This window comes from Tachyglossus aculeatus, chromosome 5 (assembly GCF_015852505.1).
Source record: "Tachyglossus aculeatus isolate mTacAcu1 chromosome 5, mTacAcu1.pri, whole genome shotgun sequence".
NCBI classification, from domain to species: domain Eukaryota; kingdom Metazoa; phylum Chordata; class Mammalia; order Monotremata; family Tachyglossidae; genus Tachyglossus; species Tachyglossus aculeatus.
The window spans coordinates 38,210,468-38,234,604 of NC_052070.1; the positions used below are offsets into that span (position 1 = coordinate 38,210,468).

At 47.9% G+C, this 24,137-nt stretch overlaps 1 protein-coding gene across 5 annotated transcripts in view; it reads left to right on the forward strand.

Annotated features, from left to right (window-relative positions):
• Nucleotides 1–15,234: 15,234 nt before the first annotated feature.
• HP1BP3 (heterochromatin protein 1 binding protein 3) overlaps nt 15,235–24,137 on the forward strand; it is a 44,841-nt gene continuing 35,938 nt past the window's right edge. For 3 of the 5 annotated variants that reach the window (XM_038747536.1, XM_038747537.1, XM_038747538.1), the window contains exon 1: nt 15,235–15,304. The gene's annotated coding sequence lies outside the window, so the exon portion shown is untranslated. Of the gene's footprint in view, nt 15,305–15,744; nt 15,766–24,137 lie in introns of those variants that run through there. The other 2 variants (XM_038747539.1, XM_038747542.1) reach the window with 2 other exon arrangements.

The window sequence follows — 24,137 nt, forward strand, 5'->3', positions numbered from 1 at the left end:
GCTCACCTCTAAAGATTAGTCATCTTTAGAAGAGGTTTTGGTATCATTTGGTGCCATTTCAATACTTTATTTGCGATCCTTTTTCAATAGTAATAATAATTACAAGAAATGTCAAGCACTTCTTGCGTGCCAAGCACTTTACTGAACACTGGAACAGGTAGAAGATGATCGGGTTGGATCCAGCCCCTGAAGGGAAAACAGGTATCGAATCCTCATTTTACAGATTCATTCATTCATTCAATGGTATTTATTGAGCGCTTACTGTGTGCAGAGCACTGTACTAAGCGCTTGGGAAGTCCAAGTCGGCAACATATAGAGATGGCCCCTACCCAACAACGGGCTCACAGTCTAGAAGGGGGAGACGGACGACAAAACATGCGGACAGGTGGATAATATTGTACTCTACCAGGCGCTTACAACAGCCCTCTGCACATAGTAAGCACTCAGTAAATAAGAGAAGCAGCATGGCATAATAATGATAATACTAATAAAGTTGGTATTTGTTAAGCGTTTACTATGTGCAAAGCACTGTTCTAAGCGCTGGGGGGAACACAAGGATATGAGGTTGTCCCATGTGGGGCTCACCGTCTTAATCCCCATTTTACAGATGAGGGAACTGAGAAACAGAGAAGTGAAGTGACTTGCCCAAGGTCACACAGCAGATATGTGGGGGAGGCGGTATTCGAACCCATGACCTCTGACTCCCAAGCCCGCACTCTTTCCACTGAGCCACGCTGCTTCTCTAGCATAGTTGATAGAGCACAGGCCTGGGAGCCATAATAATAATAATCACATTTATTAAGGGCTTACTATGTGCAAAGCACTGTTCTAAGCATTGGGGAGGTCACAAGGCGATCAGGTTGTCCCATGGGGGGCTCACCGTTTTCAATACCCATTTTTCAGATGAGGCAACAGAGGCCCAGAGAAGTGAAGTGACTTGCCCAAACTCACCCAGCTGACAAGTAGCGGAGCCGGGATTAGAACCCACGACCTCTGACTCCCAAGCCCGGGCTCTTTCCACTGAGCCACACGGCTTCTCTAAGGTCATGGGCTCTAATCCCAGTTCCACCACACTCTGCTGTGTGACTCCGGGCAAGTCACTTGACTTCGCTGTGCCTCAGTTCCCCGTGAGCCCCAAGTGGGACAGAGACTGTTTCCAACCCGATGTGCTTAGATCCAACTCAGCACTTAGTACAGATGGGAAAACTGAGGCCCAGGGGGGTTAAGTGACTTGCCCAAGTCACACAGGCAAATGGCAGAGCCGGGATTAGAACCCAGGTCTTCAGACGCCCAGACCCATGCTCTTTTACACTAGTCCACACTGCGAAGCAAACAAGGATCATTTCTGAAGTACCGCAGTTCTAATTATCAATCAATCAATCAACTGTATTTATTGAGCGCTTACTGTGTGCAGAGCACTGGACTAATTATTGACCAAGAGCTTTTTGATTTTTATAAGTAATATCAGAAAAGACATCTTGTCATTTTCATTACCGCCCATTAAGGACATGATTAGAGAGGGGAATGAAGCCACATTCCCTGTACCTTAGAAAAAGGCTCCTCCATTGGCCACCCTCCCCATTAGATAATAATAATAATAATAATAATGGCATTTATTAAGCGCTTACTATGTGCAGAGCACTGTTCTAAGCGCTGGGGAATTTACAAGGTGATCAGGTTGTCCCACATGGGGCTCACAGTCTTCCTCCCCATTTTACAGATGAGGGAACTGAGGCCCAGAGAAGTTAAGTGACTTGCCCAAAGTCACACAGCTGACGAGTGGTGGAGCCGGGATTTGAACCCATGACCTCTGACTCCAAAGCCCGGGCTTTTTCCACTGAGCCACGCTGCTTCTCTTGAGCTCCATCGTGGCTACTGGCTGCCAACACAGTATGTTAACACAGAATGACCTAGTTTATATTGCATTGGCCTGGGAGTCAAAGGTCCTGGGTTCTAATCCTGGCCCTGCCGCTTGCCTGCTGCGTGACCTTGGGCAAGTCACTTCACTTCTCTGGGCCTCAGTTCCCTCATCTGTAAAACGAGGTTTAAGACTGGGAGCCCCAAGTGGGACATGGATCGTTCCAACCCGATTGTCTTTTATACCGAATTGTACTTTCCAAGCGCTTAGTACAATGCTTTGCACATAGTAAATGGTCAATAAATACGACTGAATCAATCAATCAATCGTATTTATTGAGCGCTTACTGTGTGCAGAGCACTGTACTAAGCGCTTGGGAAGTACAAGTTGGCAACATATAGAGGCAGCCCCTACCCAACAGTGGGCTCACAGTCTAGAATGGGGAGACAGACAACAAAACAAAACATATTAACAAAATAAAATAAATAGATATGTACAAGTAAAATAAATAAATAGAGTAATAAATACGAACAAACATATATACATATATACAGGTGCTGTGGGGAAGGGAAGGAGGTAAGATGGGGGGATGGAGGGGGGAGGAGGGGAGAGGAAGGAGGTGGCTCAGTCTGGGAAGGCCTCCTGGAGGAGGTGAGCTCTCAGAAGCTCCCAATTCATTCATTGAATCAATCAATCAATCAGTCAATCATATTTATTGAGCGCTTACTGTGTGCAGAGCACTGTACTAAGCGCTTGGGAAGTACAAGTTGGCAACATATAGAGACAGTCCCTACCCAACAGTGGGCTCACAGTCTAAAAGGGGGAGACAGAGAACAAAACCAAACATACTAACAAAAGAAAAATAGAATAGATATGTACAAGTAAAATAAATAAATAAATAAATAGAATGAATGAATGAATTATATCTACCCCAGCACATAGTACAGTGCCTGGCACAAAGCGCTTAACAAATACCTTGAAAGAAGGAAAGAAAAACAAAACAAAATATAGCCTCCCCCCGCAACCCTTACAAACACGAGCCCAACAGGAAAAGTATCTACACCCCGGCCAGGAAAGAAGGGAAAATGCAGCTGAAAAATTAAACTTTAAAATTCTACTTCAAAGGAAAGGAAGTCAGGCTTATCTTTTTAACGTGCCTGGCAAAGGAAAAGCGGTGGCTTGTCTCTTTGAGCAACCAGGGAGTGGCTCCCCTCTATTTAAAAGTGTTCGATGAAAATACTGTCGTGAAAGAGACCACTTATGACTTAGAGGCTATTCATCAATCGTATTTATTGAGCGCTTACTGTGTGCAGAGCGCTGTACTAAGCGCTTGGGAAGTCCAAATTGGCAACATATAGAGACAGTCCCTACCCAACAGTGGGCTCACAGTCTAAAAGGGGGAGACAAAACCAAACATACTAACAAAATAAAATAAAATAAAATAAAATGGTGTTTTTCCTGAAACAGCCTAGGTTAGGCATCCCGTAGGTAGGGAAGGGCCTTGGGAACCCTGTTCATCTTCAGTTGGAAGACTGTTGGAAGGGATCTGACCCCACTGGGATAATAATAATGTTGATATTTGTTAAGCGCTTACTATGTGCCAAGCGCTGTTCTGAGCCATAGCCCTACCCAGGGGAAGTTAGGTATTATTGGCAAATTGTACAGTTAGCTAATAATAATAATAATAATAATGGCATTTATTAAGCGCTTACTATGTCCAAAGCACTGTTCTAAGCGCTGGGGAGGTTACAAGGCAATCAGGTTGTCCCACAGGGGGCTCACAGTCTTCATCCTCATTTTACAGATGAGGGAACTGAGGCTCAGAGAAGTGAAGTGACTTGCCCAAAGTCACCCAGCTGACAATTGGCGGAGCCGGGATTTGAACCCATGACCTCTGACTCCAAAGCCCGGGCTCTTTCCAATGAGCCATGCTGCTTCCCCAACACTTAACACTTAAACTAGTGTTTAAGTCTACTGGAAAAGCAACATGGCCTGGTGGAAATAGCCTGGGCTGGAAGTCAAAGGACCTGCGTTCTGACCCCGACTCCGCCGCTCGCCTGTTGTGTGACCTTGGGCAAGTCACTTGAAAGTCCCTGCTCATCCTCCTACTTAAACATGAACACCAAGGGGGGCAAAAACTGTGTCCAACCTGATTATCTTGTATGTACCGCAGTACTTAGCACGCTGTTTGGCCCATAATATTAATCATAATAATAATAATTTTGGTATTCGTTAAGCACTTACTATGTGCCAAGCACTATTCTAAGTGCTGGGGGAGATACAAGGTCATCAGGTAAACCCACATGGGGTTTACCATCGTAATCCCTATTTTCCAGATGAGGTAACTGAGGCACAGAGAAGTTAAGTGGCTTGCCCAAAGTCACACAGCTAAGTGTGGAGTTGGGATTAGAACCCATGACCTCTGGCTCCCAAGCCTGTGCTCTTTCCACTGAGCCATGCTGCTTCTCTAGTATGTACTTAACAAACACACAATTGCCATTTTTTTTTTACTAGGTTGAAAAGAAAGCATCATCATCATCATCAATCGTATTTATTGAGCGCTTACTATGTGCAGAGCACTGTACTAAGCGCTTGGGAAGTACAAATTGGCAACATATAGAGACAGTCCCTACCCAACAGTGGGCTCACAGTCTAAAAGGGGGAGACAGAGAACAAAACCAAACATACTAACAAAATAAAATAAATAGGATAGATATGTACAAGTAAAATAAATAAATAAATAGAGTAATAAATATGGACAAACATATGGCGCTAGAATAATCCGTGAGCCGCGAGCAAGGCCTAGAAAGTTTATGACTCGTTGAAATTGGAGCTGCTGCCTTCTGGGATAAGAATAATAATAATGATGATAGCATTTATTAAGTGCTTACTGTGTGCAAAACACTGTTCTAAGCGCTAGGGAGGTTACGAGGTGATCAGGCTGTCTCACGGGGGGCTCACAGTCTTCATCCCCATTTTACAGATGAGGTCACTGAGGCCCAGAGAAGTGAAGTGACTTGCCCACAGTCACACAGCTAAGTGGAGGAGCCAGAATTTGAACCCATGACCTCTGACTCCAAAGCCCGGGCTCTTTCCACTGAGCCACGCTGAGATGCTTCTGCTAGTGAAGGTAAAGTAAGAATAATAATAATAATAATAATGGCATTTATTATTCCCCCTTTTAGACTGTGAGCCCACTGTTGGGTAGGGACTGTCTCTATATGTTTCCAGCTTGTACTTCCCAAGCGCTTAGTACAGTGCTCTGCACATAGTAAGCGCTCAATAAATACAATTGATTGATTGATTATTAAGCGCTTACTATGTGCAATGCACTGTTCTAAGCGCTGGGAAGGTTACACGGTGATCAGGTTGTCAATCAATCAATCATATTTATTGAGCGCTTACTGTGTGCAGAGCACTGTACTAAGCGCTTGGGAAGTACAAGTTGGCAACATATAGAGACAGTCCCTACCCAACAGTGGGCTCACAGTCTAAAAGAAGGCTCTGTTAGACCTACAGGCAGAATGGATCCAGCGTCTGGAGCTTAGGAGCTACGATAGACATGTTCCCTGCCCACAGGGAGCTTACAGCTTGGCTTAGTGAGAAGCAGCGTGGCGTAGTGGCGAGAGCCCGGGCTTGGGAGTCAGAGGTCGTGGGTTCTAATCCCAACTCCGCACCTGTCAGCTGTGTGACCTGGGGCAAGTCACTTCACTTCTCTGGGCCTCAGTTCCCTCATCTGTAAAATGGGAATGAAGACTGTGAGTCCCACGTGGGACAACCTGATCACCTTGTATCTATCCCAGTGCTTAGAACAGTGCTGGGCACATAGTAAGCGCTTAACAAATACCATTATTATTATATGCTTAGGCATTTCCGAAGCCTCGGCACAGCCCAGATTGTGCACTCACTCCAGGTACCTTCACACTGCCACCCATTTTACAGTGACGGAGAGGGAAGCTAATGATCCAAAGCTTGTTTATCCCCCATCTTGCCTGTCCGTGCCCCTCTCCTAGTCATAAAGTCATATTTATCGAGCACTTAACAAATGCCATAATTATTATTATTATTAGGGAGGAGAGAGCCAACTGCTTACTGAGAGCTCACCTCCTCCAGGAGGCCTTCCCAGACTGAGCCCCCTCCTTCCTCTCCCCCTCCTCCCCCTCTCCATCCCCTCTGCCTTACCTCCTTCCCTTCCCCACAGTACCTGTATATATGGATATATGTTTGTTCGTATTTATAACTCTGTTCATTTATTTTACTTGTACATATCTATTCTATTTATTTTATTTTGTTAATATGTTTTGTTTTGTTGTCTGTCTCCCCCTTCTAGACTCTGAGCCCACTGTTGGGTAGGGACTGTCTCTAGATGTTGCCAACTTGGATTTCCCAAGCGCTTAGTACAGTGCTCTGCACACAGTAAGCACTCAATAAAGACGGGGAAGGAGGTAGGGTGAGGGGATGGGGGGAGAGGAAGGGGGGCTCAGCCTGGGAAGGCCTCCTGGAGGAGGTGAGCTCTCAGTAGGACTTTGAAGGGAGGAAGAGAGCTAGCTTGGCGGATGTGGGGAGGGAGGGCATTTTGTTCTCCCTCCTACTTGAAACTGTGAGCCCCATGAGACACTGTGCCTGGCCTAATTCATTCATTCATTCATTCGTATTAATTGAGCGCTTACTGTGTGCAGAGCACTGTACTAAGCGCTTGAGAAGTCCAAGTTGGCAACATACAGAGACAGTCCCTACCCAACTGTGGGCTCACAGTCTAGAAGGGGGAGACAGAGAACAAAACAAAACATATTAACAAAATAAAATAAGTAGAATAGATATGTACAAGTAAAATAAATAAATAGAGTAATAAATCCGTACAAACATATATACAGGTGCTGTGGGGAAGGGAAGGAGGTAAGGCGAGGGGGATGGAGAGGGGGAGGAGGGGGAGAGGAAGGAGGGGGCTCAGTCTGGGAAGGCCTTAATTTGCTTCTACCTCAGGGCTCAGAACAATGTTTGACAAATACCATTAAAAAAAAAATTCTGAGCCCTAAATCCCCATTCTACCTCTTAGGCAACATGGCTTCATGTTAAGAACACTGAGCGTCCTGCGTTCCGGCTAGTTTGGCCACTTATAACAGTGGTGGAGTATGTTCATAATTTGATACCTCAATTTCCCCAACTGTAAAATGGAAATAATACATATGACCCCATCCCTGCCTCAGGAATGCTGTGAGGAGAAAATAACAAGTGCCAACAAGAATGATGTTTTTCCATGGGTTGTTAAGTAACAAGGCACTGCATCATTCTGAGATGGTTTTATGGTGCTGTGTTGTCTGTCAGATGGGGCTGGGCTGGAAAAGATGAGATAGTAGAAGGCATTGGTTTAAGAGAATCAATCAGTCAATCAATCAATCGTATTTATTGAGCGCTTACTGTGTGCAGAGCACTGTACTAAGCGCTTGGGAAGTCCAAGTTGGCAACATATAGAGACAGTCCCTACCCAACAGTGGGCTCACAGTCTAGAAGGGGGAAGAGAAATGAGAGGGCTTCCCCCTATTCATTCATTCAATCGTATTTATTGAGCGCTTACTGTGTGCAGAGCACTGGACTAAGCGCTTGGGAAGTCCAAGTTGGCAACATATAGAGACGGTCCCTACCCAACAGTGGGCTCACAGTCTAGAAGGGGGAAGAGAAGTGAGAGGGCTTCCCCCTATTCATTCATTCAATCATATTCATTGAGCGCTTACTGTGTGCAGAGCACTGGACTAAGCGCTTGGGAAGTCCAAGTTGGCAACATATAGAGATGGTCCCTACCCAACAGCGGGCTCACAGTCTAGAAGGGGGAGACAGACAATGACCTTTAGGCTCTGTCACTTTTAAATGTGAGCCCATTGTTAGGTAGGGACCGTCTCTATATGTCACCGACTTGTACTTCCCAAGCGCTTAGTACAGTGCTCCGCACACAGTAAGTGCTCAATAAATACAATTGAATGAAATGTGTCTTTTAAGGTAATTGCAGGCTCCTGGGGTGATGAAATGATTTACAGGAGACTCTAGATTAACCGAACTAATCAAATGTTTGGATAGCCAAATGAAACCAGACTTGGCTATCTGGAACTTTTAAAAATTCAAATATCCAAATTATCCTGTTCATAAAACCAGCCAGTTCAGAAAACTGACCCTTGGTTCTACTCTTTCTCCATCCTGCCTTTGCCGGAAGCGAGAACCAAATCCGACTTGTACTTCCCAAGCGTTTAGTACAGTGCTCCGCACACAGTAAGCGCTCAATAAATACGATTGAATGAAATGTGTCTTTTAAGGTAATCGCAGGCTCCCGGGTGATGAAATGATTTACAGGAGACTCTAGATTAACCGAACTAATCAAATATTTGGGATAACCAAATGAAACCAGACTTGGCTATCTGGAACTTTTTAAAATTCAAGTATCCAAATTAACCTGTTTATAAAACCAGCCAGTTCAAAAAACTGACCCTTGGTTCTACTCTTTCTCCATCCTGCCTTTTCCAGAAGTGAGAACCAAATCCAACTTGTACTTCCCAAGCGCTTAGTACGGTGCTCCGCGCACAGTAAGCGCTCAATAAATACGATTGAATGAAATGTGTCTTTTAAGGTAATCGCAGGCTCCTGGGTGATGAAATGATTTACAGGAGACTCTAGATTAACCGAACTAATCAAATGTTTGGGATAACCAAATGAAACCAGACTTGGATATCTGGATAAAATTCAAATATCCAAATTAACCTGTTTATAAAACCAGCCAGTTCAGAAAACTGACCCTTGGTTCTACTCTTTCTCCATCCTGCCTTTGCCGGAAGCGAGAATCAAATCCGACTTGTACTTCCCAAGCGCTTAGTACGGTGCTCTACACACAGTAAGCGCTCAATAAATACGATTGAATGAAATGTGTCTTTTAAGGTTATCGCAGGCTCCTGGGGTTATGAAATGATTTACAGGAGACTCTAGATTAACCGAACTAATCAAATGTTGGAATAACCAAATGAAACCAGACTTGGAGATCTGGATAAAATTCAAATATCCAAATTAACCTGTTTATAAAACCAGCCAGTTCAGAAAACTGACCCTTGGTTCTACTCTTTCTCCATCCTGCCTTTTCCAGAAGCGAGAACCAAATCCGACTTGTACTTCCCAAGCGCTTAGTACGGTGCTCCGCACACAGTAAGTGCTCAATAAATACGATTGAATGAAATGTGTCTTTTCAGGTTATCGCAGGCTCCTGGGGTGATGAAATGATTTACAGGAGACTCTAGATTAACCGAACTAATCAAGTGTTGGGATAACCAAATGAAAGTAGACTTGGCTATCTGGAACTTTTTAAAATTCAAATATCCAAATTAACCTGTTTATAAAACCAGCCAGTTCAGAAAACTGACCCTTGGTTCTACTCTTTCTCCATCCTGCCTTTTCCAGAAGCGAGAACCAAATCTGACTTGTACTTCCCAAGCGCTTAGTACGGTGCTCCGCACACAGTAAGTGCTCAATAAATACGATTGAATGAAATGTGTCTTTTAAGGTAATCGCAGGCTCCCGGGTGATGAAATGATTTACAGGAGACTCTAGATTAACCGAACTAATCAAATGTTGGGATAACCAAATGAAACCAGACTTGGATATCTGGATAAAATTCAAATATCCAAATTAACCTGTTTATAAAACCAGCCAGTTCAGAAAACTGACCCTTGGTTCTACTCTTTCTCCATTCTGCCTTTGCCGGAAGCGAGAATCAAATCCGACTTGTACTTCCCAAGCACTTATCTGCACACGGTAGGTGCTCAGTAAATAGGATTGGATGAATGAATGAGATTCTGCTTCTCAAGGATGTAGAAATGAGGGGGAAAGGTGGAGGAAAGAGAAGGGGAAGAAAAAAAGGAGCAAGTTGAAGAGGGAAAGCATGCTCATTTAGAGGAAAGGTGCGACAGAATACAAATACACGAGGTTGTTTCTGGCAGAGGCCTGAAATATCGCAATTTAAAGGATGCCTGTGAAATTGAGACGGATTTCAAAGGAAGAAAATAAACGACTGGCTTGGTAGAAAATGTATCAACCACTTCGCTATTATGTGCTAAAGACAGATTTCTCCGATAGCGGTGTTAGCATTGGCCAAACTCCATTATCACTAACTATACCTTGATCTTTTAGACTGTGAGCCCACTGTTGGGTAGGGACCGTCCCTATATGTTGCCAACTTGGACTTCCCAAGCGCTTAGTACAGTGCTCTGCACACAGTAAGTGCTCAATGGATACGATTGATTGATTGATTGATGGATATTGATCACACGGAGTGAAGTTGCGTTTAGTAGGGAGGCAGCGTGGCTCAGGGGAAAGAGCCCGGGCTTTGGAGTGAGAGGGCATGGGTTCAAATCCCAACTCTGCCGATTGCCAGCTGGGTGAGTTTGGGCAAGTCACTTCACTTCTCTGGGCCTCATCTGTAAAATGGGGATTAAGACTGTGAGCCCCATGTGGGACAACCTGATCACCTTGTATCCCCCCACAGCGCTTAGAACAGTGCTTTTGACGTAGTAAGTGCTTAACAAATGCCATCATTTTACTTCTAGACTGTGAGCCCACTGTTGGGTAGGGACCGTCTCTATGTGTTGCCAACTTGTACTTCCCAAGCGCTTAGTACAGTGCTCTGCACACAGTAAGCGCTCAATAAATACGATTGATAGATTGATTGATTGATCTCATAAAGGTCTACATTGGAGTGAAGTTGCGTTTAGTAGGGAGGCAGCGTGGCTCAGGGGAAAGAGCCCGGGCTTTGGAGTCAGAGGTGATGGGTTCAAATCCCAACTCTGCCAATTGCCAGCTGTGTGAGTTTGGGCAAGTCACTTCACTTCTCTGGGCCTCAGTTCCCTCATTTGTAAAATGGGGATTAAGACTGTGAGCCCCATGTGGGACAACCTGATCACCTTGTAACCGCCCCAGCGCTTAGAACAGTGCTTTGTACATAGTAAATGCTTAATAAATGCTATCATTATTATTATTATAATAATGATATTAGCTCTCTTCCTCCCTTCAAGGCCCTACTGAGAGCTCACCTCCTCCAGGAGGCCTTCCCAGACTGAGCCCCTTCCTTCCTCTCCCCCTCGTCCCCCTCTCCATCCCCCCATCTTACCTCCTTCCCTTCCCCACAGCACCTGTATATATGTATATATGCTTGTACACATTTATTACTCTATTTTACTTGTACATATCTATTCTATTCATTTTATTTTGTTAGTATGTTTGGTTTTGTTCTCTTTCTCCCCCTTCTAGACTATGAGCCCGTTGTTGGGTAGGGACTGTCTCTATATGTTGCCAACTTGGACTTCCCAAGCGCTCAGTACAGTGCTCTGCCCACAGTAAGCACTCAATAAATGCGATTGATTGATTGATATTATTATTAGGGTAAGTTCTGTGTGGTTTTCAGTTGAGTCTTTTAGACCTTGAGCCCACTGTTGGGTAGGGACCGTCTCTATATGTTGCCAACTTGGACTTCCCAAGCGCTTAGTCCAGTGCTCTGCACACAGTAAGCGCTCAATAAATACGATCGATTGATTGAGGTGATTGGAGTGTTAGTCCAGGCCATGGGTACTTTCTCCACGCAATTCCTTGGTGTCTTCATTTTGGGGCTACCAATGAAGGGTTGAAAAACCAAAGAGGCAAGCGGGATAGTCTGCAGGTTTTTCTCAGAATGAACACTTCTCCTACCAACTGCAGCATTCTGAAGCAAGCGCTTAGTACAGTGCTCCGCACACAGTAAGCGCTCAATAAATACGATGGAATGAATGAATGAATCACAAGTAGTTGGCACGAGAGGTGGTCCTTGAGAATACTGGGCGCTCTTTGCAAAGCAGTATTAAGACATATTTTACACACTTCATGGGGAAGCAACGTGGCATAGTGGGCAGAGCACGGGCCTGAAGTCAGAAGGTCATGGGATCATTCATTCATTCATTCAATCGCATTTATTGAGCGCTTACTGTGTGCAGAGCACTGTACTAAGCGCTTGGGAAGTCCAAGTTGGCAACATGTAGAGACGGTCCCTACCCAACAACGGGCTCTAATTTTGGCCCTGCCACTTGTCTGCTGTGTGGCCTTGGGCAAGTCAACTTCTCTGTGCCTCAGTTCCCTCATCTGTAAAATGGGGATTAAGACCGTGAGTCCTATGTGGGACAGGGACGGTGTCCAACCCGATTATCTTGTATAAGCGCTTATTACAGTGCTCTGCGCACAGTAGGTGCTCAGTGTTCTGGACTGTGAGCCCACTGGTGGGTAGGGACTGTCTCTATATGTTGCCAACTTGTACTTCCCAAGCGCTTAGTACAGTGCTCTGCACACAGTAAGCGCTCAATAAATACGATTGAATGAATGAATGAATGAATATTATTATTGTTAATATGTTTTGTTTTGTTGTCTGTCTCCCGCTTCTAGACTGTGAGCCCGCTGTTGGGTAGGGACCGTCTCTATATGTTGCCGACTTGGACTTCCCAAGCGCTTAGTACAGTGCTCTGCACACAGTAAGCGCTCAAATATGATTGAATGAATGAATGAATATGATTGAATGAACGAATCAATCGACCCCAGCAGTTAGAAGTGCCTGTCACATAGTAAGCACTTAATACATTTTATTTATTAGTATAATAATATAGTAGAATCGAGAAGCAGTGTGGTGTAGTGGAAAGAGCACGGGGTTCAGAGTCAGAGGATGTGGGTTCTAATCCCGGCTCCGCCACTTGTCTGCTGTGTGATCTTGGGCAAGTCACTTCCCTTCTCTGTGCCTCAGTTCCCCCATCCGTAAAATGGGGATTAAGACTGTGAGCCCCACGTGGGACAACCTGATCACCTTGTATCCCCCCCAGCGCTTAGAACAGTGCTTGGCATATAGTAAACGCTTAACAAATGCCATCATTATTATTATTATAGTAAGCGCTTAACAAATATCATTGTTATTATGATCATTACAGTAAGCAATTAACAAATATCATCATTATTATTATTATAGGAAGCGATTAACAAATACCACCATTATTATTATTATGGTTGTGGTGGGGGGGGGGTAGAGAAGCAGCGTGGCTCAGTGGAAAGAGCCCGGGCTTTGGAGTCAGAGGTCATGGGTTCAAATCCCCGCTCCGCCAATTGTCTGCTGTGTGACTTTGAGCAAGTCTCGTAACTTCTCTGAGCCTCAGTTCCCTCATCTGCAAAATAGGGATTAAGACTGTGAGCCCCGCTTGGGACAATCTGATCACCTTGTAACCCTCCCCAGCACTTAGAACAGTGCTTTGCACATAGTAAGTGCTTAATAAATGCCATCATTATTATTATAGTAAGCGCTTAACAAAGCAGCGTGGCTCAGTGGAAAAGAGCATGGGCTTTGGAGTCAGAGGTCACGGGTTAAAATCCCGGCTCCGCCAATTGTCAGCCGTGTGACTTTGGGCAAGTCACTTCACTTCTCTGTGCCTCAGTTCCCTCAACTGTAAAATGGGGATTAGGACTGTGAGCCCCCCGTGGGACAACCTGATCACCTTGTAACCTCCCCAGCGCTTAGAACAGTGCTTTGCACATAGTAAGCGCTTAATAAATGCCATTATTATTATTATTATTATTATTATTAACTTCTCTGTGCCTCAGTTCCCTCATCTGTAAAATGGGGATGAAGACTGTGAGCCCCCCGTGGGACAACCTGATCACGTTGTAACCTTCCCAGCGCTTAGAACAGTGTTGTGCACATAGGAAGCGCTTAATGAATGCCGTCATTATTATTATAGTAAGTGCTTAACAAATACCACCATTATTATTATTATCTGGGAAGCAGTGTGGCTCAGTGGAAAGAGCGAGGGCTTGGGGGTCAGAGGTCCTGGGTTCATATCCCGACTTCGCCACTTGACCTTGGGCAAGCCACTTAACTTCTCTGGGCCTCAGTTCCCTCATCTGTAAAATGGGGATTAAGACCGTGAGCCCCAAGTGGGACAACCTGATCACCTTGTAGCCCCCCCAGCGCTTAGAACAGTGCTTTGCCCATAGTAAGCGCTTAATAAATGCCATCATCATTAGTTTTGTTTTGTTGTCCTTCTCCCCCTCTAGACTGTGAGCCCTCTGTTGGGTAGGGACCGTCTCTATACGTTGCGAACTTGTACTTCCCAAGCGCTTAGTACAGTGCTCTGCACACAGTAAGCGCTCAATAAATACGATTGAATGAATGAATGAATGAATTATTATTATTAACTTCTCTGGGCCTCAGTTCCCTCATCTGTAAAATGGGGATGAGGCCTGTGAGCCCCCCGTGGGACAGCCTGATCACCTTGTAACCCACCCAGCGCTTAGAACAGTGCTTTGCACATAGTAAGCGCTTAATAAATGTCATCATCATTATTATTAACTTCTCTGGGCCTCAGTCCCCTCATCTGTAAAATGGGGATGAAGACTGTGAGCCCCCCGTGGGACAGCCTGATCACCTTGTAACCCACCCAGCGCTTAGAACAGTGCCGTGCACATAGTAAGCGCTTAATAAATGTCATCATCATTATTATTAACTTCTCTGGGCCTCAGTTCCCTCATCTGTAAAATGGGGATGAAGCCTGTGAGCCCCCCGTGGGACAGCCTGATCACCTTGTAACCCACCCAGCGCTTAGAACAGTGCTGTGCACATAGTAAGCACTTAATAAATGTCATCATCATTATTATTAACTTCTCTGGGCCTCAGTCCCCTCATCTGTAAAATGGGGATGAAGACTGTGAGCCCCCCCGTGGGACCGCCTGATCACCTTGTAACCTCCCCAGCGCTTAGAACAGTGCTGGGCACATAGTAAGCGCTTAATAAATGCCATCATCATTATTATTAACTTATCTGGGCCTCAGTTCCCTCATCTGTAAAATGGGGAGGAAGACTGTGAGCCCCCCGTGAGACAACCTGATCTCCTTGTAACCTCCCCAGCGCTTAGAACAGTGCTGTGCACATAGTAAGTGCTTAATAAATGCCACCATCATTATTATTAACTTCTCTGGGCCTCAGTTCCCTCATCTGTAAAATGGGGATGAAGACTGTGAGCCCCCCCGTGGGACAGCCTGATCACCTTGTAACCTCCCCAGCGCTTAGAACAGGGCTGGGCACATAGTAAGCGCTTAATAAATGACGTCATTATTATTATAATAAGCGCTTAACAAATCCCACTATTATTATTGCGGTGGGGGCGGTTGCCGCCTGTGAGGAGACCGGGCAGCAGGGGGCGCGCGCGCGCGCGCGGGGGGGGGGGATGTGCGCATGCGCGGAGGGGCGGGGTGATGCGCGTGCGCGCAGGGGGAGACGGAGTGACGCGCATGCGCCAAGGGGACGGAGTAGTGCGCGTGCGCAAAGGGGGCGGTGACGGCGGCGGCGACAGCGGCGGCGGAGCGGCAGGCGAGGGGACAGCGCGAAGCGGGGCGCCGACAAGCGGCAGCGCCGAGGTAACCGAGCCGGGCGGGCGGGCGGCCCGGGGGGCGAAGGCGGGGAGCGGACAGAGGGCCCGCACCGCTCCCCGGACGCCCCCCGGACGCCCCTTTTGTTCCGCCGCGCGCGCACGCGCACGCGCGCTCCCGCCGCTGTTTTCTTTGGAACCGTCCCGGGCGGGGGGCGCTGTCCCCGTCCCCCCTGCGCCTGCGTCGCCCGCTTCCCGCCGCGCGCTGATTGGCCGAGCCCCGGCCGCGGGCGCGCATGCTCCGCCCGCCCCCCCCCCCCCCCCCGCGCTCCCCGCGCGGCGATTGGTCGGCGGGGTTCGTTCGAAAGACGCCGGCGGCGCTGATTGGCTCCGGGCGCGTCGGGGGCCCGCCCCCTCGGGCTGGGGCGGCCGCCCCCTCGGCCGGGCCGCCATTCCGCGGCCGCCCGCCCAGGGGCTCGGACCGCCCGCTCACGGACCGGCCCGGCGCGGGTGAGTCTCCCGACCCCGCTGGGCGCGCCGCTTCGGGGACGCGCCCCCCCCCCCCCCCCGCCACGGGCCTCCCCGCACCGTCATCGCCCCCTGCTGGCCCCCCTCCGGTCCTGCCGCCGCCAACGCCACCGCCTCCTCCTCCTCTCCTCCCTCCGAGCTTTCTCATTCATTCATTCATTCATAGTGGTGGAGCGCTGACTGGGTGCAGAGCACTGTGCTAAGCGCCTGCCTGGGAAGTCCAAAGGGGCAACAGGTAGAGCCGGTCCCCACCCAACAACGGACTCCCCGTCTAGAAGGGGCATTCAATCATTCATTCATTCAATCAATTTTACATAGTGAGCGCTTACTGTGTGCAGAGCACTGTACTGAACGCCTGGGAAGCCCAAAGGGGCAACAACTAGAGACGGTCCCGACCCAACAACGGGCTCCCTGTCTAGAAGGGGGATTCATTCATTCATTCAGTCTCATTTGTTGAGCGCTGACTGTGTGCAGAGCACTGTACTAAGCGCCTGGGAAGTCCAAATGGGCAACAGTTAGAGATGGTCCCGACCCAACAACGGGCTCCCCGTCTAGAAGGGGGATTCATTCAGTCTTACTTGTTGAGCGCTTACTACGTGCAGAGCACTGTGCTAAGCGCCTGGGAAGTCCAAATGGGCAACAACTAGAGACGGTCCCGACCCAACAACGGGCTCACGGTTCAGAAGGGGGATTCGTTCATTCATTCATTCAATCTTACTTATTGAGCGCTTACTGTGTGCAGAGCACTGTACTAAGCGGCACAAATGGGCAGCAGTTAGAGCCGGTCCCGACCCAACAACGGGCTCCCGGTCTAGAAGGGAGATTCATTCATTCATTCAATCGTATTTATTGAGCGCTTACTGTGTGCAGAGCACTGTACTGAGCGCCTGGGAAGTCCAAATGGGCAACAACTAGAGACGGTCCCGACCCAACAACGGGCTCCCCGTCTAGAAGGGGGATTCATTCATTCATTCAGTCTTATTTGTTGAGCGCTTACTGTGTGCAGAGCACTGTACTGAGCGCCTGGGAAGTCCAAAGGGGCAGCAGTTAGAGCCGGTCCCGACCCAACAACGGGCTCCCGGTTTAGAAGGGGGATTTATTCATTCATTCAGTCTTATTTGTTGAGCGCTTACTGTGTGCAGAGCACTGTACTGAGCGCCTGGGAAGTCCAAATGGGCAACAGTTAGAGATGGTCCCGACCCAACAACGGGCTCCCCGTCTAGAAGGGAGATTCATTCATTCATTCAATCTTACATACTGAGCGCTTACTGTGTGCAGAGCACTGTACTAAGCGCCTGGGAAGTCCAAATGGGCGACAGAGACGGTCCCGACCCAACAACGGGCTCACGGTCTAGAAGGGGGATTCAATCTTACATATTGAGTGCTTACTGTGTGCAGAGCACTGTACTAAGCGGCATAAGTGGGCAACAGAGACGGTCCCAACCCAACAACGGGCTCCCCGTCTAGAAGGGGGATTCATTCATTCATTCAGTCTTGTTGAGCGCTTACTACGTGCAGAGCACTGTGCTAAGCGCCTGGGAAGTCCAAATGGGCAACAACTAGAGACGGTCCCGACCCAACAACGGGCTCACGGTTCAGAAGGGGGATTCATTCATTCATTCATTCATTCAATCTTACTTATTGAGCGCTTACTGTGTGCAGAGCACTGTCCTAAGCGGCCCAAATGGGCAGCAGTTAGAGCCGGTCCCGACCCAACAACGGGCTCCCGGCCTAGAAGGGGGATTCAGTCATTCATTCAGTCTTACTTATTGAGCGCGTACTGTGTGCAGGGCACTGTCCTAAGCGCTGGGGAAGCCCAAATGGGCAGCAGTTAGAGACGGTCCCGACCCAACAACGGGCTCCCGGTCTAGAAGGGGGATTCATTCATTCATTCAGTCGTATTTATTGAGCGCTTACTGTGTGCAGGGCACTGTACTGAGTGCCTGGGAAGTCCAAATGGGCAACAATTAGAGACGGTCCCGACCCAACAACGGGCTCCCTGTCTAGAAGGGGGATTCATTCATTCATTCAGTCTTATTTGTTGAGCGCTTACTGTGTGCAGAGCACTGTACTAAGCGCCTGGGAAGTCCAAATGGGCAACAATTCGAGACGGTCCCGACCCAACAAGGGGCTCCCGGTCTAGAAGGGGCATTCATTCATTCATTCAGTCTTACTTGTTGAGCGCTTACTACGTGCAGAGCACTGTACTGAGCGCCTGGGAAGTCCAAATGGGCAACAATTAGAGACGGTCCCTACCCAACAACGGGCTCCCTGTCTAGAAGGGGGATTCATTCATTCATTCAGTCTTATTTGTTGAGCGCTTACTGTGTGCAGAGCACTGTACTAAGCGCCTGGGAAGTCCAAATGGGCAACAATTAGAGACGGACCCGACCCAACAACGGGCTCCCCGTCTAGAAGGGGGATTCATTCATTCATTCAGTCTTACTTGTTGAGCGCTTATTACGTGCAGAGCACTGTACTGAGCGCCTGGGAAGTCCAAATGGGCAACAACTAGAGACGGTCCCGACCCAACAACGGGCTCACGGTCCAGAAGGGGGATTCGTTCATTCATTCATTCAATCTTACTTATTGAGCGCTTACTGTGTGCAGAGCACTGTACTAAGCGGCACAAATGGGCGACAGTTAGAGACGGTCCGGACCCAACAACGGGCTCCCCGTCTAGAAGGGGGATTCATCCATTCATTCTGTCTTATTTGTTGAGCGCTGACTGTGTGCAGAGCACTGTACTGAGCGCCTGGGAAGTCCAAATGGGCAACAGTTAGAGCCGGTCCCGACCCAACAACGGGCTCACGGTTCAGAAGGGGAGTTCGTTCATTCATGCAATCTTACATATTGAGCGCTTACTGTGTGCAGAGCACTGGACTAAGCGGCACAAATGGGCAACAGTTAGAGACGGTCCCGACCCAACAACGGGCTCCCGGCCTAGAAGGGACATTCATTCATTCATTCAATCGTATTTATTGAGCGCTTACTGTGTGCAGAGCACTGGACTAAGCGGCACAAATGGGCAACAGTTAGAGACGGTCCCGACCCAACAACGGGCTCCCGGTCTAGAAGGGGGATTCATTCATTCATTCAATCGTATTTATTGAGCGCTTACTGTGTGCAGAGCACTGTACTAAACGCCTGGGAAGTCCAAAAGGGCAACAATTAGAGACGGTCCCGACCCAACAACGGGCTTACGGCCTAGAAGGGGGATTCATTCATTCATTCAATCTTACTTATTGAGCCATTACTGTGTGCAGAGCACTGTACTAAGCGGCACAAATGGGCAACAGTTAGAGACGGCCCGGACCCAACAACGGGCTCCCGGTCTAGAAGGGGGATTCATTCATTCATTCATTCATTCAATCTTACTTATTGAGCGCTTACTGTGTGCAGAGCACTGTACTAAGCGGCACAAATGGGAGACAGAGACGGTCCCGACCCAACAACGGGCTCCCGGTCTAGAGGGGGGATTCATTCATTCATTCAATCAATCGTATTGAGCGCTTACTGTGTGCAGAGCACTGTACTGAGCGCCTGGGAAGTCCAAATGGGCAGCAGTTAGAGACGGTCCCGACCCAACAACGGGCTCCCGGTCTAGAAGGGGGATTCATTCATTCAATCTTACATACTGAACGTTTACTGTGTCCAGAGCACTGTACTAAGCTCCTGGGAAGTCCAAATGGGCAACAGATGGAGCCGGTCCCGACCCAACAACGGGCTCTCGGTCTAGAAGGGGGATTTATTCATTCAAGCTTATATATTGAGCCCAACTGTGTGCAGAGCACTGTACTAAACACCTGGAAAGTCCAAATGGGCAATAATTAGAGACGGTCCCGACCCAACAACGAACTCCCGGTCTAGAAGGGGGATTCATTCATTCAGTCTTATTTGTTGAACGCTTACTGTGTGCAGAGCACTGTACTAAGCGCCTGGGAAGTCCAAATGGGCGACAGGAGCGGTCCCGACCCAACAACGGGCTCCCGGTCTAGAAGGGAGATTCATTCATTCATTCATTCAATCTTACGTATTAAGCGCTTACTGTGTTCAGAGCACTGGACTAAGCGGCACAAATGGGCAACAGTTAGAGACGGTCCCGACCCAACAACGGGCTCACGGTCTAGAAGGGGGATTCATTCATTCAGTCTTACATATTGAGCGCTTACTGTGTGCAGAGCACTGTACTAAGCGCTTGGGAAGTCCAAATGGGCAATAGATCGAGCCGGTCCCGACCCAACAACGGGCTCCCGGTCTAGAAGGGGGATTCATTCACTCAGTCTTATTTATTGAGCGCTTACTGTGTGCAGAGCACTGTCCTAAGCGCTTAGGAAGCACAGATGGGCAACAGATAGAGCCGGTCCCGACCCAACAACGGGCTGCCGGTCTAGAAGGGGGATTCACTCATTCATTCAATCGCACTGATTGAGCGCATACTGTGTGCAGAACGCTGTCCTAAGCGCTTGGGAAGCACAAATGGGCAACAGCTAGAGACGGTCCCTCCCAATGGGCCTCCCCAACGCTTAGGACAGAGCTTTGCATATAGTAAGCGCTTAACAAATACCATTGTTCTCATCATCAATCATATTTATTGGGCACTTACTGTGTGCAGAGCACTGTACTAAGCGCTTGCACTGTACTATGGTGAGGGTGAGGATGATTCATTCATTGGATTGTATTTGTGGGGCATTTACTGTGTGCAGAGCACTGTACTAAGCGCTTGGGAAGTCCAAATGGGCAACAGGTAGAGACTGTCCCGACCCAACAGCGGGCTCCAGATCTACAAGGGGGATTCATTCATTCATTCAGTCTTATTTATTGAGCGCTTACTGTGTGCAGAACACTGTCCTAAGCACTTGGGAAGCACAAATGGGCAACAGCTACAGACAGTGTGTGTCTCCCCCCCCCCCGCCCAGACAATGGGCTTCCCCAACCTTACCATCGTTATTATTCATTCATTCATTCAATCATATTTATTGAGCACTTACTGTGTGCAGAGCACTGTACCAAGCGCTTGGGAAGCACAAATGGGCAACAGCTAGAGACGGTCCCTCCCAGACAATGGGCCTTCCCAGCGCTTAGGGCAGGGCTGTGCATATAATGAGCAGCGTGGCTCAGTGGAAAGAGCCTGGGCTTGGGAGTCAGAGGTCATGGGTTCAAATGCCGACTCCGCCAGTTGTCAGCTGTGTGACTTTGGGCGAGTCACTTCACTTCTCCGTGCCTCAGCTCCCTTATCTGTAAAATGGGGATTAAGAATGTGAGCCCCCCCACGGGGCAACCTAATCACCTTGTAAGCTCCCCAGCGCTTAGAACAGTGCTTTGCACATAGTCAGCGCTTAATAAATGCCATTATTATTATTAACAAATACCATCATTATGATGATGAGGGTGAGGATCATTCGTTCGATCGTATTTGTGGAGCATTTACTGTGTGCAGAACACTGTACTAAGCGCTTGGGAAGTCCAAATGGGCAACAATTAGAGACGGTCCTGACCCAACAACGGGCTCGCGGTCTAGAAGGGGGATTCATTCATTCATTCAACCTTATTTATTGAGCACTTACTGTGTGCAGAACACTGTCCTAAGCGCTTGGGAAGCACAAATGGGCAACAGCTAGAGACGATACCCCCCAGACAATGGGCCTCCCCAACCTTTAGGACAGGGCTTTGTATATAGTAAGTGCTTAACAAATACCATCGTTATTATGATGATGAAGGTGAGGATTCATTCATTCAATCGTATTTATGGAGCGTTTACTGTGTGCAGAGCACTGTACTAAGCGCTTGGGAAGTACAAATGGGCAACAGAGACGGTCCCACCCAGACAATGGTCCTCCCCAGTGCTTAGGACAGGGTTTTGCATATAGTAAGCGCCTAACAAATACCATCGTTATTATGATGATGAGGGTGAGGATGATTCATTCATTCGATCGTATTTATGGAGCATTCACTGTGTGCAGAGCACTGCCCTAAGCGCTTGGGAAGTGCAAATGGACAACAGATCAAGACGGTCCCAACCCAACAATGGGCTCACGGTCTAGAAGGGGAAGACAGACCACAAAACAAGTAGACAGGCGTCAATACCATCAGAATAAATAGAATTATAGATATCTCCACATCTGTAATAAAATAAAGTACATACAAATAGAGTAATAAATATGTACAAATATACACAAGTGCTGGGAGGTGAAGGGGGAGCAGAGGAAAAGGGGGGCTCATTCTGGGAGGGCCTCCTGAAGGAGGTGAGCTCTCAGTAGGGCTTTGAAGGGGGGAAGAGAGCTAGTTTGGTGGATGTTGGGAGGGAGGGCATCCCAAGCCAGGGGGAGGATGTGGGCCGGGGGTCGACGGCGGGACGGGCGAGAGCGAGGCCCATCATCATCATCAATCGTATTTATTGAGCGCTTACTATGTGCAGAGCACTGTACTAAGCGCTTGGGAAGTACAAATTGGCAATATTTAGAGACAGTCCCTACCCAACAGTGGGCTCACAGTCTAAAAGGGGGAGACAGAGAACAAAACCAAACATACTAACAAAATAAAATAAATAGAATAGATATGTACAAATAAAATAAATAAATAAATAGAGTAATAAATATGTACAAACATATATGCATCTCTACAGGTGGTGTGGGGAAGGGAAGGAGGTAAGATGGGGGGATGGAGAGGGGGACGAGGGGGAGAGGAAGGAAGGGGCTCAGTCTGGGAAGGCCTCCTGGAGGAGGTGAGGAGGTGAGTGGAGGGTGCGGGCTGGGCCTCAGTCAGTCAATCAATCGTATTTATTGAGCGCTTACTGTGTGCAGAGCACTGTACTAAGCGCTTGGGAAGTACAAGTTGGCAACATATAGAGACAGTCCCTACCCAACAGTGGGCTCACAGGCCTCCTCTCCTGGGTCACCTTACCCCCTCTGACCAGCAACCGATCCCCCCACTCGGCTGCTCAAAGCTCATCTTGGGAGAGGCCGGACCAACCCTCCCTTATTCATTCATTCATCCATTCATTCATTTGTATTTATTGAGAGCTTACTGTGTGCAGAGCACTGGACTAAGCGCTTGGGAAGTACAAATCGGCAACAGAGATGGCCCTGACCCAACAACGGGCTCCCAGGCTAGAAGGGAGGGGGGGATTCCAACGATCCCCTAAAATGGAGTTTATAATTAGGACAGTGCATGGCACAGAGTAAGTGCCCAACAGATACCATCATTATTATTATCAATCATATTTATTGAGAGCTTACTGTGTGCAGAGCACTGTACTAAGCGCTTGGGAAGTACAAGTTGGCAACATATAGAGACGGTCCCTACCCAACAGTGGGCTCACAGTCTAGAAGGGGGAGACAGAGAACAAAACAAAACATTAACAAAATAAAATAAATAGAATAGATATGTACAAGTATTATTGTTGTTGTTAATTCTGAGCCCGAGGGAGGGTTGGGCATCATGCCCACGCATTGTGGTGAGAGGGCTTTTACACGAAGGCCCTGGGCACATCTGCAGATTGGGAATATGAAGGGGATTTTAGGGGAGTTAGGTTTTAGGGGAAGCAGGACGGCGTTGTGGGGAGAGCCTGAGCCTGGGAATCGGAAGGTCATAATAATAGGAATAATAATGATAATAATAATAATAATAATAGCGATGGCATTTGTTAAGCGCTTACTCTGTGCTGAGCACTGTTCTAAACTCTAGGGTAGATCCAAGGTCATCAAGTTGTCCCACGTGGGGCTCACAGTCTTAATCCCCATTTTGCAGGTGAGGTAACTGAGGTACAGAGATTAATATGATGCCATTTAAGTGCTTACTATGTGCTGAGCACTGTTCTAAACGCTGGGCTAGATCCCAGGTTATCAGTGTCCCACGTTGGGCTCAGTCTTAATCCCCATTTTGCAGGTGAGGTAACGGAGGCACAGAGAATAATAATTCCCAAGCGCTTAGTACAGTGCTCTGCACACAGTAAGCACTCAATAAATGTGATTGAGTGAACAATAATGATGATGGTGGTATTTGTTAAGCGCTTACTATGTGCCAAGCCCTGTTGTAAGCACTGGGGGAGATACAAGGAGATCAGGAGGTCCCACGTGGGGCTCATTGTCTTAATCCCCATTTTGCAGGTGAGGTAACTGAGGCACAGAGAATAATAATAATAATGATGATGGTATTAAGCGCTTACTCTGTGCCAAGCCCTGTTCTAAGCGCTGGTGGAGATCCAAGGTGATTAGGTTGTCCCACGTGGAGCTCACAGCCTTTACCCCCATTTTACAGATGAGGGAACTGAGGTACAGAGAAGTCAAGTAACGGGCCCAAAGTCACGCAGCTGATGAGTGGCGGAGCTGGGATTAGAACCCATGACCTCTCAC